Here is a 16,576-nt window from a genome sequence, read left to right on the forward strand (position 1 = left end):
TCACATCTTATGGTATTGTATTTTTTGAAGGCAAAAAAATATGATTTCATTGTTAGTTAATACCAGCACTTTAATGTTAATTAACATTTAGTAATATTCGTACCGCGAAAACACTAATTATCAAAAACTCTACCCGTTTGTAAAAATTGAACTTGCTTCTAGTTCTGTCTGTTCACACAACACCAGTGATCCCCATTTGTAAACTTACAGAACTATATTTTAAAATCACAACTTTATCTCAACCAATGCTAAATATCAGTTTAGAAATCTATATGTTCACACAAAACCAATGGTACCAAATTTAGTACGCAAATTAAAACCTTTTTTACATTTCCGTTTTTTATTGAATTTTATTGAATTCGTTAGATAAGTACCCAACGCAATTTACCCCTCGCAACGCCTTAAAAAACGCATTTAAAAGTTGCCCTTTTGTTTCATAATTTTTTGTAAGGAACAAACGGTATGCACAAATCTATCATTCTTAATATTTTACAAAACAGTTATATTTTACTCTTAAAATCAGAAATGTAAAAAAGTGGAAATTTAAAGTTGAAATTTAATCATTACAAATGATGATTTCTGTGACACTAAGAATCCTCTCGCAAATGAAACGGTAAAAATAGAAATGCAGTGACAACCTGAACTTAATGTAAGACATTCTGTATAAAATTGATGGTATGATGATGGACCAAAGTCGATTGAAAGTTTTGTCTTTAAATTTTAAAATACTTCAAAACCTAAACCTATGTTGCTAATATTTCGCACAGAGGTTTTCTATCTACAAAGAACAACAAATGCCAAATTACAACAAAATACGTAGAAAAATGTATCCTAACGGCCGGTATGGTTAAATGAGGGCTATACCAACGTGTATTGAAAATATATTGTACATATTCCGAGAACCCTATATTCTAAAGCGGGGTACACGATCAGTTTTGACTGTCGATTTTTCGGAAATATCGGTAAATGTCAAACTATCCAGCAACCACAAAATATTTTAAGATGACTGACAAAAATGAACGGCCACACTGGCAAGCAACCGATTACTTGAGCAAAACTGACAGTCAAAACTGATCGTGTGTACTCCGCTTAAAGGGGAGTACACACTATCAATCAAAAATGACAGCCAACGTACTTTTAGGACATTTTTCCTGCAAATAACAACTTTTATTTAGCGAAAAACCTTTTAAATACAATATATACGGTATTATTTAGATATTACAAAAGAAATTTTTCAGTTAGGCTTTGAGATTCACGAAATAGACCTCGATAACTGTCAGTTTTGCTTGTCAATGTGTACTATATTTAATTTGCAGCAAAATTGATTGAATGAGTCTATAACGTAAAAATGGACGCTACCGCTACATTAACCCTACAGGAAACCGCGTGTCTATGTGGTAAATATTGAGCCTCGCACTACCAACTAATATAAGTGGAAATTTTGTGTTTTACTGTAAAAATTAGTAACCTATGTCCTTCGTATCAAACTACAAATGTTTCGAAACTATCACAATTCGAAACATTTGTACTAATTATTAAAAATTATAGAGTACACGGACAGACATATTGTCAAATAGTTAATAGGGGGCAGAGATCTTATGATGTATTTTTGTTTATATTTGTGTAGTATTATTAAGAATTTAATCATATACAAAATATAAATTCATTTTTTAGAAAACTGTATTAATTATTTTCGAAGTCTAGTAAATTGAGGGTACACAAACCTGTAGTGGGATTCTGTAACTCATTTTTGCTGTTACCGGCAAAAATCGGTAAAATTAAATAAGCATTTTAATTTTACCGACAATTATCGATACTACTAATGAATGTAAAAACATGCAACATTTTTGGAAATTTCACCATTACATAACGTTAACATAGATTCACCACAACACAAAAGAAAAAAGCACATTTTTTTATTAAAACACCAACTGCCCCAGCTTTATATATCACCGTGGGTCATCTTGCAAAACAAATAAAAATCAAATCCTTCATACAGCACGGAAACAACTCGAGTTTAAGACCGCCATAATCCAATTTATAGTCTGGTCTTCAATCGTTTTGCAATTGCACTACTTGTGATGCTTAATATTGCTATTGCCACCTGAGATTTATGAACAGTTTCGTTAAGACGATACGAATACAAATGTGTTCAAACTGCTACCTGAGTTACGTTTTGTTTATATATGAGTTATTTTTGTTTGTTTTTTGTTTTCAGTCGAACAACCATTTTCTACACCGAAAGTCGTTTGGTAGTAATTCGAACGAATTTGATTTCGGATCGTCTTAGAAATCAAATATATTATAGTCATTCATTAACCATCATTCAAAACACAAATTTGTTTTTCTCTGAACACTAATTTTAAATGTAAGTTATACTTTACACAAAAATACATTTCGAAATGTCATATTTTATTGGTATTTTTCCCATTGATCTTTATTAAGTTTCGCATATTAGTGAAGGGTCTTTTTCCAGCTTTTTTCCTCAGATGAATCCATAAAGTTTTTGTAAATAAAATTTACGTCTAGGATGTCTTGTCTTGGTAGATTTTATATTCTATTTACTTTTTTGATTTTCAGGTTCCAAAAACCACAATTTTGACGTTGTCGTTAAATATGTTGTAGAAGATCTTCAAATAAACCTCAGAAAACTTATTTTACCTAAAGCCATTGCTTCATATACAACCCTTTGCCATAGACAAATTAAATGTACATATAGACAAAGGAATGCCCTAAACAATGTTCATAACATCGAGTTTGTTGACAGAACAACTCAATTAAAACTACAATAAATACAATTCTATAAAGTTACTTTTTTACGGAATCTACATCCTCGGATAAAAATGTAAAAGAAAATCTTGGCATTTTTCTCAAAAATCGCCTTCGAAAAATATTCAGTATTTTGGTTTGAGTCTGTTGACAGCACACAGCATGAGTAATCTTTTGTCTATACAATTCGTTTGTCTATGCCTGTACCATAACTTAGAGTTCTCCGAAGTTTTCAGTATGTATTACATTTTTATTTTTGGGTCCCCTCGTAATAATACAACATAAGGTTCGTCTCATTAGAAAATATAACGTCATCAAAGTACTTTAAAAATTCGTTTCCCTATATTTTACGGGGAGGGCAGTGTTTTTTCCTATCCCTTCGTGATAATGCTTTTCTGACTTTTTCACGTAACGCACATATTCCAAAATCGTTTTCAATTACAAATCCAAAATTTGATTCTGGTTTGTGGTCTATTATTGATTTCCTAAATTATTTGGTGACGAAAAGTTATAGACTCTACATTTCTATATACCAAGAACGCCATAAAAATTCTTAATTGCAAACAAATCGTGGGAATATTCACAATTTTATTGCACTTTAACTGATTTGCAAACATTTAGACCAAGGCCAAGAAATCAAGTACATACAGTTTTTGTTCTTGTTATTTCTGGCCTATTTCTGATTTTATTGCCTTAATGATATTTTAAACAGCAAAAAACTTAAGATTATTGAACTAAATTTTGTTTCAATCTTAAATTAAAAATTAAATTTTCCAAATTCATTGGTAATAATTTTGTTAAGTGAAAACAAAATTACTCCAGACACGCAATCTGAATCGGTTAGTTTATACTGCTTACATTACGTTAATACTATACAATTGCGACATCTGTTGAAACGGAAGAAAAACTTCTAATGCGGTTTTATAATTTAGTGGTTTACGATAAAATGATACGATAAAACCTGCGCTTAGAAGTAAACTACAAAATTTGAAATTATTTGTGATAATTTACGGTATATAATATTTTACGGTATATAATAGCAAAATAAACGGATTTTTGTTGTTGACATTTTTTGTGGTTCCAGGACGAATTTTCTAAAACCCGGCCTTATCTCGCACATTTGCACCAACATTGACCTACTGGTAAAATTTCAAGCTCATAGCTTTAGCCGTTTTGGCTGGGCGTTGATGATGAGTCAGTCAGTCAGTCAGTCACTTATCACCAAGCTCAAATATATAATAGACTAGCAAAATGCCCGCTACTTCGTATGCGGAAAGGATATAAAAAAAAACAAATAAACAATATATAATATGGAAATGACAAACACTGAAAATTTGGTCGCACTAATACCAATTTTAATCAATATTTATTTTTATCTTAGTACTGTACGTACCCCTTAAGTTCGTTTTTAAAAAAGATCAGCCGTATCTCACCCTTACACATTAACAGCGAGATCAACGTTGCACACCAATACACACCCTAACTCCAAAAAATAAAAATTCCAGCACTGTTCCTACACCCAAAAACAAATTGAGTACCATTAAGTAATTTTCGTATACTTATGGTACGTATTTCGACGACATATCTCAGTCATACACGGACATTAATACAAAATAATTACAGTAAATTCCATAATAATTACAGTAATTCCAAATCTCAAGATTCCAGCTGTATCCGTTCGTCCAATTCCAAATTGTACCAAACTTAGTATCAAGTCGAACTCTTCGTACCCATAAGAAAGATTTTCCAAAACTACCTCAATCCTTCACTTTAGTAGTAATCTTACTTCCAAATTTCAGGATTCAAACTCTATCCGTTAAACCAAATTAAAATTGTACTAAATTTAGAACAATTTAGAATTTTCGTACAAATTTTCAAAACTTCCTCAACGCAACAGGGCTACAATAATCATACTTTCAAATTGCAGGATTCCACCGCTATCCGTTCACCTACATACAAATTGTACTAAATTAAGTACCATTTAGTGCTTTTCGTAACCATAAGTTTGCTTTTTCAAAACAACCTGAATCCTACTCTTCGACTGTAATCGTAATTCCAAATTTCAGGATTCCAGCTCTATTAATTCACCCGAATCCAAATTGTATCAAATTTAGTACCATTTCTTTCCCAAACAAAAATTTCAGGATTCCAGCTCTACCCGTTCACCCAAATCCACATTGTACCATATTTAGTACCATTTAGTACTTCTCGTACGCACACGTACGACTTTTCAAAATTTCCTCAATACTACACTCCTACAGTAATCTTAATTCCTAATTCCAACACTATCCGTTTACTAAAATTCAAATTGTACCGAATTTAGTGCTTTCTGTACCCATAAGTACGAATTTCCAAAACTACCTCAATTCTACTGTCCGACAGTAATCTTAGTTCCAAATTTCAGAATTCCAGCTTTATCCGTTCATCCAAATCCAAATTGTACCAAATTTAGTACCATTTAGTACTTTTCGTACTCAAAGGTACGAATTTCTAAAACTATCTCAATCCTACACCCCTACAGTAATCTTAATTCAAAACTTTAGGATTCCAGCTCTATCCGTTCACCCAAATCCAAATTTAGTACTGCTCGTAATCATAAATACGAACTTCCAAAACCATTTCCTTATTTCAACGCCATTTCCCAACCTTGATACTTAAAATTCAGGATTCCAGTTCTATCCGTTCACCCAAATCCAAATTGTAATAAATTTAGTACCATTTAGTACTTTTCGTACCCATAAGTACGAATTTTCAAAACTACCTCAATCCTACACCCCACCAGTAATCTCAATTCCAAATTTCGAGATTCCAGCTATTATCCGTTCACCCAAATCCCCATTGTATCAAATTTAGTACCATTTAGTACTTTTCATACACATAAGTACGAATTTCCAAAGTTCTTCAATCCTACACTCCAACAGTAATCTCAATTCCAAATATCAGGATTCCAGCTCTATCCGTTCATTCAAATCCAAATTGTACTAAATTTAGTACTATTTAGTACTTTTCGTACAAATAAGCACGAATTTCCAAAACTACCCTCATATCTCAATCCTACACTACAACAGTAACCTTAATTCCAAATTTCAGGTTTCCAGCTCTTTACGTTCACCCAAATCTAAATTGTACTAAATTTAGTACTTTTCGTACACATGATTGGTAATTTTCCAAACCATTTCCTTTTAGAAGCACCACTTCCCAACCTTGATTTCCATACCAAATTCCTATATTCCTATATTCCTGGGGCCTATTATTGGTTTCATTAATTATTTAGCGATTTCTTCAAATTACAGATTTTGAAATTGAATAGTTATAACTGTACATCTCCATGTACGATAAAATTCTTAATTGCAAATAAATCGTGGTAATATGCACAATTCTATTGCACTTTCATTGATTTGCAAACATTTAGTTATTACCAAAAAGTCAGGTCCATACAGTTTTTAGTTGTTGTTATTTCTGGCCGATTTCTGAATTTATTCCCCTAATGTTGTCTTAAACAGCAACTCATTTGTTCATTTGCGTAATTGATGTTTATACACCATTATCACCAACTGCGACATCTGTTGCAATGGAAGATAACAAATGTCTTGTCTTTCTATTATTTAGTGGTTTACGATAAAATAAGTGCGCCTAGAAGTAAACTACAAAATTTGAAATTATGTGTGATCTCTTACGATTTCAAGAAGTTATGGCATTGTTAATTTTACACATGTCTTGCAGAGGGCCAACTAAGTGAATAAGTACGTAATAGTAATGAAAAATAAGGATTTTTGTTGTTGTTATTTTTTTTGGTTCCAGGACGAATTTTCTACAACCCGGCCTTATCTCGCACATTTGCATCAACAGTGACCCACTGGTAAAATTTCAAGCTCCTAGCTTTAGCCGTTTTGGCTGGGCGTTGATGATGAGTCAGTCAGTCAGTCAGTCAGTCAATCACTTATCACCAAGCTCATTTATATATATAGATAGACTAGCAAAATGCCCGCTACTTCGTATGCGGAAAGCATATAAAAAGAAATAAACAATATATATTATGGAAATGACAAACACTGAAAATTTGGTCGCACTAATACCAATTTTAATCAATATTTATTTTTATCTTAGTACTGTACGTACCCTTTAAGTTCGATTTTAAAAAAGATCAGCCGTATCTCACCCTTACACATTAACAGCGAGATCAACGTTGCACACCAATACACACCCTAACTCCAAAAAATAAAAATTCCAGCACTGTCCCTACACCCAAAAACAAATTGAGTACCATTAAATAATTTTCGTATACTTATGGTACGTATTTCGACGATATATCTCATCCATACACAGACATTAATACAAAATAATTACAGTAAATTCCATAATAATTACAGTATTTCCAAATCTCAAGATTCCAGCTGTATCCGTTCGTCCAATTCCAAATTGTACCAAACTTAGTATCAAGTCAAACTCTTCGTATCCATAAGTAAGATTTTCCAAAACTACCTCAATCCTTCACTTTAGTAGTAATCTTACTTCCAAATTTCAGGATTCAAACTCTATCCGTTAAACCAAATTAAAATTGTACAAAATTTAGAACAATTTAGAATATTCGTACCAATTTTCAAAACTTCCTCAACGCAACAGGGCTACAATAATCATATTTTTAAATTGCAGGATTCCACCGCTATCCGTTCACCTACATACAAATTGTATTAAATTTAGTACCATAAGTTTGCTTTTTCAAAACAACCTGAATCCTACTCTTCGACTGTAATCGTAATTCCAAATTTCAGGATTCCAGCTCTATTAATTCACCCGAATCCAAATTGTATCAAATTTAGTACCATTTCATTCCCAAACAAAATTTTCAGGATTCCAGGTCTACACGTTCACCCAAATCTATATTGTACCATATTTAGTACTTCTCGTACCCATACGTACGACTTTTCAAAATTTCCTCAATACTACTGTTGAAGCGAGTTCAACCGATGACACAAAGGATACCTTCCCTAATTATCAGCATCTCAATAAGTCGCATACGAAGAGCGCAGATCTATTCATATATAGTATAAGCTTTTCTCTTTCTATTTTCATAAAATCATATTTTTTTTCATAAAGCTCTAGAAGAGCATATCGAGCCACCTGCTCCCTTAATAATTTATATATGTAAAACATATACATAAAACCCGTTCCTATATATTACCGAATTGAAATGTAAAACATTTATAATTTTTAAGTTCAGTTAAGTTTCGATCATTAAAGGAGCCAGTCAAGGAGACTTAAGCTCATAGACAACAATAACTCAAGTCTTTCATTTTCTTAATAAAGGCTTTTACCCCCCTTTGGGTTTCCACCGCATTAGTTTTGGAGCCCAACATATGGTCCATTCGAGCCTCTAAACTTAATTAGGAGTAGGTGCACCAACGAGCCTCCTACATCGAGATAGGAGTAAGAATATGTATACAGTCCACACTGGGAACAACATCGAAGGCAAAAATATTCGACAAGTTTCCCCATAAATCAACCATACATTAAAAGAAAACTACAAATTTCATCGTCGGTCTCCAAGAGGGAGAGAAAGGTAACAAGCGTAGAAAACAATCAATCAATTTGCATCAAAAGGCAAGAAGCAGTCAATGCCATTAACTTCCAAAAAGGAAAAACAGAAGAACCCCACCTACCCAAAAGAATAATCAGCAAACGTTTGTGCAAAATATAAGAAGAATTTGGTATGTACGAATGTATTGTTTGGTATTTTTTTTTCTCTTTTGTGATTTCAAAGTGCATACGGGAGATAACAACAAAGCTACTCAAGATTCACAGACAACAAAATCTCTAACATATTTTCTCACAATCTCCAAAAAGCAAAAGCGTCAGTAGTCTCCTAGCGACGTAACACAATCGCGACGGCAAATTCCAACATTAAAGAAAAGTAAAAAAAAAAAGAAGAAAATCAAATTTACATTAGCCAGCATTAAACGTTGAATTTACGCTTTCCACCCGCAACAAAAAAAAAACAAAACTCAAAATCATCGATTTAAACCACTTTTTATAATAAAAAAAAAAAATCAAGTTTAACGGACTTTTTCACAACAAACAAGCTTTCACAGCAATCAGCTTCAGCAAAGAAGCAAAGATATTCATAGCATCCTGCTTTCGTATATATTGCGGTTTAACAAATTGACAGCCACTAACACAAATACACCGGCAAGTCAGTCAAAAGCGAGTTAGCCATCGGTGTGCGGTAAAAGGAAAATAAAAATACAAAAAAAATCAAACAATCGAGTATTACGCGAAATAAAATAATCGGAAGGTGAAGTAAAAAATAAATAAAAACCAGTTCGTCGGTGTGTAAAGCGCTCTTCTCCACTAGAGTCGAGCATAAAGCTATTGTTAATCGCTGTGTAAAGTGTGATTCTCTACTCGAGTCAGGCATAAATAAACTAGCAGAATACTTAAATAACAACAAAAATCAGACGGCGGCATACGGTCAAACAAATTTGCAAACAAAATTATAAAGAAATAGTGGTGAGTGCCTCTTTTGATTCCATAATTAATTTTACAACAACAATAGTGCTTTTGTGGAAGAACTGTAAATTCTAACAAGCATCAAATGCTTCATTAGGTGGTTTGCTAAAGTGCAAAGAAATATCGGCAAGAAAGATTACATTTGTGATCCGCTAACTTTTCACATACATGAACACTAACTAAACAGGGTTGCCACATGCATAAAATTTACAGAGCAAAAATAATATTAAAAAACGCCCAAACGGGAAATAATAACTGAACAATCGAACGAACGAATGAAAACCACATATAAATTAAAAGGCAATTACCACATGTCTGATTATTCCAATTAAAATTGCATTTGTAAACGGAAAACTGCTATTTAAGGCCGAAGGTAGACAATATTAATAACAATTGAAAGACATTTATTAGGAAGTCCTCCAAGAATTCTACGTGAAAAAAAATTTATTGAACGTTCAAATAATAATCGCCTTGAGTAACAAAATTAAAATTCCTTTTAAAAAAAGAAAAACAAATTTTTCATCAAAACGATTATACTGAAAAACTACTTGTGAGACATTTAATATTAAATAATTGGGAAGCTGAATTCATTAAAGCGTGAGCATACATCGGTAGCTACCAGTATAGTAGGGATTTTACAACAGGGTTACTCCACGCGAAAACAAAAAAAATAAGTAATCAAAAGCCAATGGCTTTACGAAGGAAATTTCTTTTCCATTACCATCACGTAATCTACTTTGGTAAACAGTTTGAAAAACTGAATGGCGAGGAATTAGACGTTCAAGGATTAGAAGTCAAACATTTAGAACTCGAGCGCAGATGGAATCTCTTGCTTTCAAGCTATGAAGCTTTGGTTTTAGAAGATGAGGCGGAAGAACATAACTTCGATGATGCCAACGGGCAGAAATATGAAGAAGCTAGTTCAACTTACCAAATATGTAAAGGGAAGATAATGAAATTGATCTGCGCGAAAACTCCCAAGGAACCTAGCGTAGAAGCAGAAAGCAAGCAATATATGCCTTCGTTAAAATTACCCCCTTGCGATATTCAACCCTTCGCGGGAGGTTATTCTCAATGGCCTGCATTTAGAGACCTTTTCATAGCTATCTTCTCAAAGCATCCAAATTTATCTCCTGCTCAAAAGCTTTATCACCTCCGCGGAAAAACCAGAGGAGAAGCATATGACATCGTAAAGAAATTTGAACTGGTAGACGCGAATTTTCAGTTGGCCTGGGACGCCCTTAAGAACCGGTATGAAAACCTGCGAATTCTAGTAAACCAACAAATGAAAAAACTGTTTAGCATTCCATCTGTGCAGAACGAGACCCCAAAATTAATTCGGCTAGTTTTGAGTTCGGTGAGCGACAGCTTAGAAATCCTCAAATCCTACAATATTCCTGTAGAGAATTGGGACCCAATTTTAATCCACTTGGTTTCCTCAAAAATCTCCGAGGATACTTTACGAGCGTGGGAAGATTCATTAATCAATCATAAAGACCTACCTACTTGGAAAGAAATGGATAGTTTTTTATCGAAGAGAATAGAAAAATTGGAGACAATTTTAGACTTTCGAAAACCAATTTCAAGAGAAAATCATGCTTCGAAATCGCAATCATTTTACAACCAATTCGAATATGATAAAAATTCCAATTTCTGTCAACAATGCAACCAAAGCCATATTTTGACACAGTGCAAATACTTTCAATCGCTATCTCCGCAAGATAGGATCGAGTACGTAATGGCGAACAAGAGGTGCCTAAATTGTCTCTCACAAAAGCATTTTAAGCCCAAATGTGGCAGTAATAAAAAATGCAACATATGTAATCGCAAACATCATACTATGCTACACGTAGAGAAAAACGAAGTCGCAAAAAACTCCTATTTTACAAATAGTGACAATTCAGATCAACACGATGAGGAACCACCCACCCCAAATTCTTTCATGAGCACGACGAACCCTTCTGAGAAAATATATACTTTGTTTGCCAAAACTAACGAAACCACAATTCTCCCAACGGCTATTGTTGATATTCTTCATGGCGGTGAACGCTTTTCGGTTCGCACCCTCCTGGATGCCGGTTCCGAAAAAAAGTTTTATAACTAAGAAAATACAACAAAGGCTTTCCATTCCCCTTGAATATCACAACTCGCAAATTTCCGGTCTTGGAGGAACAGTTGTTAGCAATTCCAAAGGGAAATGTCACGTACTTTTACAATCAAAAATTTCCAAATTCCAAATCAATATTGAAACTTTGGTGGTGTCAAATCTAGCGCACCTTTTGCCCTCCCGACCGATAAAAACCAAAATTCTCGAGGAAGTTCAGCATTTGAAATTGGCCGACCCACATTTTTATAAACCTGGTCCAATAGACATGGTCATCGGTAGTGACTATCTCCCCATAATAAACCAAAAAGGTGTTCTAGAAAATCTCGGGAAAGGAATCGAAGCACGTCAGTCTCAATTTGGTTGGTATTTGTCAGGCCGTGCAGAAACCCAGTCCATTAACACATTTTCAACATTAGTGTCTACCTCGAACACCATTGCTCTCCAAGCACAACTAAAAAAGTTTTGGGAATTAGAAGAAGCGGATATTCCTTCAAGACAATTAGAAAGTGACATTTGGTGCGAAGAACATTATACGAAGACAACGTTCCGCCAATCAGACGGTCGCTATGTAGTACGTCTACCATTCAAAAAAGAATATCCCACGGACATTTTCTTAGGCCCTTCAAAGCCTATGGCAATCGCTCAATACTGCAGGATGGAAAAGACTTTAAACAAAACCCCCGACTTAAAAAACAAATACGATGAAGTTCTTCGTGAATATATTCAACTCGGTCATATGATTCCAGTTTCCAATCTGGAAAACGAAAATTCGAAGCAGTCCAGCTTTTTCCTGCCACATCATGCAGTAGTTCGTCCCGAAAGTACAACCACTAAGATACGAGTTGTCTTCAACGCGTCAAAAAAATCAAAAAGTGGTTTCTCCTTGAATGATGTATTGCACTCTGGACCGGTATTGCAACAAGACATTGTTAAGGTATTATTAAATTGGCGACTTTACCAGTTTGTCTTCAACGGCGACATACAAAAAATGTATCGCCAGATATGGTTGCACGAAGACGACCAGCCTTTCCAAAAGATTTTATTCCGCCCCTCTTCCGCAGAGTCTATCCAAACATTTCAGTTAAAAACCGTAACATTTGGAGTAAACGCTGCTCCGTTTCTTGCAATCAGAACTCTATTGCAACTCAGCAAAGACTGCAAAACCCTTTATCCAAAAGCTTCAAATATTCTAGAAAACGAAGTCTACGTTGACGATATTCTGTCCGGTGGTCACTCTGTAGCAGAAACGAAGATTAAACAAACTCATCTTCTTAAAGCGCTTTCCTCCGCAGGATTCCCCCTCAAGAAATTAACGGCAAACCATAAAGATCTCCTTGATAATTGGCCCCGGGAAGATCTTCTAGATGAAGATTTCCTAAAAATTAAAGATCATAGTTTAATGAAGACATTGGGTATAAAGTGGAATGCCCTAACTGATTCCTTCTACTACACGGTCGAGCACATAGATACGTCAATGGTAACTAAAAGGATAATATTATCAGCAATTGCAAAATTGTTTGATCCGCTTGGATGGCTAGGGCCCACAATAATAATAGCAAAAATGCTCATGCAGGACTTATGGGAAGAAAAATCCGGATGGGATGATTGCGTCCCACAACCAATCTTATTAAAATGGCAGGAGTTCGCCAAAAATTTACCACTCGTTTCAAGTATAAATATATCTAGATGGGTTCATTACTCTCCGCAGACAGCCGTCCAAATACACGGATTCAGCGACGCATCCGAAAAGGCCTACTGTGCCACAATTTACATCCGAACAGTCAGTCCTAGTCAAGAAATCCAGTCACACCTGCTCGTGGCAAAAACAAAAGTAGCTCCCATAAAAAAGTTGACAATCCCAAAATTAGAACTATGTGGAGCTCTTCTACTTGCAAAGTTAGTCAAAGCCACCACAAAAGATTTCAAATTCAATTATGACTTGTTCCTATGGACAGATTCATCAATTGTTCTCGGATGGCTACAAAAACCGCCCCAAACGCTTAAGACCTTCGTGGCAAACAAAGTAAGTGACATTTTAAGCGTCGTCAGCACCACTCAGTGGAAATATGTCAAAAGTAACGATAATCCCGCCGATTTTGGCTCACGGGGTTGTTTTCCACAGGAACTATCAACCAACAAACTTTGGTGGAATGGGCCCTCTTGGCTTCTTCAAGATATCCAATTTTGGCCGGAACCGCGAACCTTTGAACCAACTGATTTGGAGACTAAAAAAGTAGTAACATTTCACACAGTAGGGGATGTCGAAGACATCATTGAGCGATTCTCCTCTTTAAATAGGTGCTTACGAACAATATGTTACGTTTTTCGGTTTTTCAAGTCATGCCGAAAAGAAAGAACATATTCAGATCATACTCTCCGGAATGAAGAAATTGAATTCGTAAAATGTCGCTTAATCTCTCTTACACAGCAGAAATCCTTCGGGAAAGAAAGAAAGTACCTCGAAGAAAAACGCTGTCTAAGCAAAACAAGTAGCATTCTGGCGGTTAACCCCTTCTTGGACGACAATAAGATACTTCGTGTCGGAGGCAGACTAAATAACTCTGGTCTGAAATTTGATGAAAAACATCCTATCATTATACCCGAAAAATCCAAATTTGCCGAACTTCTAGTACAGTTTACCCATAAAATATTGCTGCATTCAGAACACCATATAATGCTACGTGCTATTCGACAAGGGTTCTATATACCTAGAATAAAAAATGCGATTCGAAAATGTATAAGAGGTTGTCGAACATGCACTATTGTCAAACATAAATATCAACATCAAATTATGTCAGCACTTCCGGCAGAAAGGGTCCAATTTTCCTTGCCCTTCACATACACCGGCATCGACTTCGCGGGTCCATTTAATCTACGTACCTCTAACATCCGAAATGCAAAAATAATCAAGGGGTACGCAGCCGTATTTGTATGCTTCTGCACAAAGGCAGTTCATTTGGAGACGTGTTCCGAACTATCCACTGAGGCATTCATTGCATGTTTTAATCGATTTACTGGCCGACGCGGGCTCCCCAAAATCATGTTTTCCGACAATGGTCGAAATTTCGTTGGCGCAAGCTACAAGCTCTTGAAAGAACATAATCAATTCCTCATGAATGCGGAGAAAGCCATAGTAGAGAAATACGCAACACATGGGTTTAATTGGTCTTTCATACCTCCATATGCGCCCCACATGGGTGGTCTCTGGGAGGCGGCAGTCAAAAGCATGAAACTTCATCTAAAAAAGGTTTCTGCCAACCATCACTTTACGTTTGAAGAGTTCACCACACTCTTAGTCAAAATAGAATCAATTCTCAATTCGAGACCTCTATCTGCAATTTCCGAAAACCCCAACGAATTAAACCCCATCACTCCAGGTCATTTCCTACGAGGAGCCCCCATCATTGCCTACCCGGAAGCCTCACCAAATGTTCGAGATGAGCAAATTTCTCTGCTTAACCGATAGGAGCGGTTGAAAGCTCTCATTCACATCTTCGCCAAACGATGGAAAACCGAATACGTTACGGAATTACAACGTCGCACTAAATGGAAATCGACGCAAAACAATATAAAAGTGAACGATTTTGTAATCGCCAAAGACGATCTCTTACCCCCGACCGAGTGGCGCCTCGGTCGCATAACGAAAATATATCATGGCAACGATAACAATGTCCGAGTAGTCGAACTATTAACTAAAAACGGCACAATTACCAGACCAATCGTCAAATTATGTCTATTACCCATGCAACACGACGCTTCCACAACGCACTGAGTCACTTCATTAATAAAAAAATACCATATAATCATTCGTATACACTTTTTTTCTTCTTTCTTTCCAGAGCATAATGGTCCAGTGTCACCTGTGCCACATCAGCCACCAGCTGGTATTCTGCAAATTCTTCTTGATGTTAAGTCCCTAACTTCGCCTTCGTACGGTGGAAAAACATAATCTGTGTACTAACTGTCTCGCGCACACTCATAAACTTGAACATTGCTATAGCCCAACCCGATGCCGCCATTGCGGTGGATATCATCACTCAATGCTCCATGGCTCCGATATAGCCCCTGCAGCCACCAGCCTTCCGGAAGCCTCCAATCTGACCGAATTCAACATTCAATCTCTGATGTTAACTCTTCCAACTCTCAAAGATTGGCCATCTCCACAACTTTCGCCAAATTTGCCACATCTATCTCAACTTCTGCCTCGACGAGCTCCACCAAAACATCTAGATATAACAGCGACACAAAAGGTTCCACCCCAGTGGACGTCAACCGGCACAATACCCAAATCCGCCCCTATCTACGTGACTCCAATGATCCGAGCCACCGTATGCTATAAGGGCTACGAACTGACTATGAACATAATGGTAGATGAAAAGGCGCGCCATTCCCAAATGTCGTGGGCATCGGCCAAGAGATTCCCCGAGTTTCAACATCACTTGAACCCTACTGGAGCTCCATACGGGCGCTTTCTCATAAAAAGCCTAGGACCACGATACGACTACGTGTTAAAATTAACAGAGAATATAGTGACACCCGAGCCCATCGGCGATACTCAGCTACGTGCGCACTTCAATCGCTATATCCCATTAGCCCACGAAGATTTTCACAAGGTCGAAACCGTCGACATCGTCTTTGGTAAGAAATCTTGGGACATCATCAAGACAACAAAGGTTATCACCGGCAGCAGTTCTACCCCCGTCGTACAATCTACGACCTTCGGCTGGGTGATTCACGGACCATGGGGAGGCTGTTCCTGCTCCCGTCACGAAGCCCAATCTCCAATTCGTCTCCCAAAATAGGGCGGGAGTATGTTGAAGCGAGTTCAACCGATGACACAAAGGATACCTTCCCTAATTATCAGCATCTCAATAAGTCGCATACGAAGAGCGCAGATCTATTCATATATAGTATAAGCTTTCTCTTTCTATTTTCATAAAATCATATTTTTTTTCATAAAGCTCTAGAAGAGCATATCGAGCCACCTGCTCCCTTAATAATTTATATATGTAAAACATATACATAAAACCCGTTCCTATATATTACCGAATTGAAATGTAAAACATTTATAATTTTTAAGTTCAGTTAAGTTTCGATCATTAAAGGAGCCAGTCAAGGAGACTTAAGCTCATAGACAACAATAACTCAAGTCTTTCATTTTCTTAATAAAGGCTTTTACCCCCCTTTGGGTTT

General features: G+C 36.0%; 1 long non-coding RNA gene across 1 annotated transcript; it reads left to right on the forward strand.

Moving 5' to 3' along the window:
- The first annotated feature begins 8,957 nt into the window (after positions 1 to 8,957).
- Positions 8,958 to 16,527, forward strand: LOC141388107 (uncharacterized). The gene is made up of 2 exons (XR_012408715.1): positions 8,958 to 9,276; positions 15,223 to 16,527. It is a non-coding gene; the product is annotated as an uncharacterized lncRNA (long non-coding RNA).
- The last annotated feature ends 49 nt before the right edge of the window (positions 16,528 to 16,576 follow it).

The sequence above is a fragment of the Musca autumnalis genome, unplaced genomic scaffold (assembly GCF_047663935.1).
Source record: "Musca autumnalis isolate F117 unplaced genomic scaffold, ASM4766393v1 scaffold_59, whole genome shotgun sequence".
Classification (NCBI taxonomy): domain Eukaryota; kingdom Metazoa; phylum Arthropoda; class Insecta; order Diptera; family Muscidae; genus Musca; species Musca autumnalis.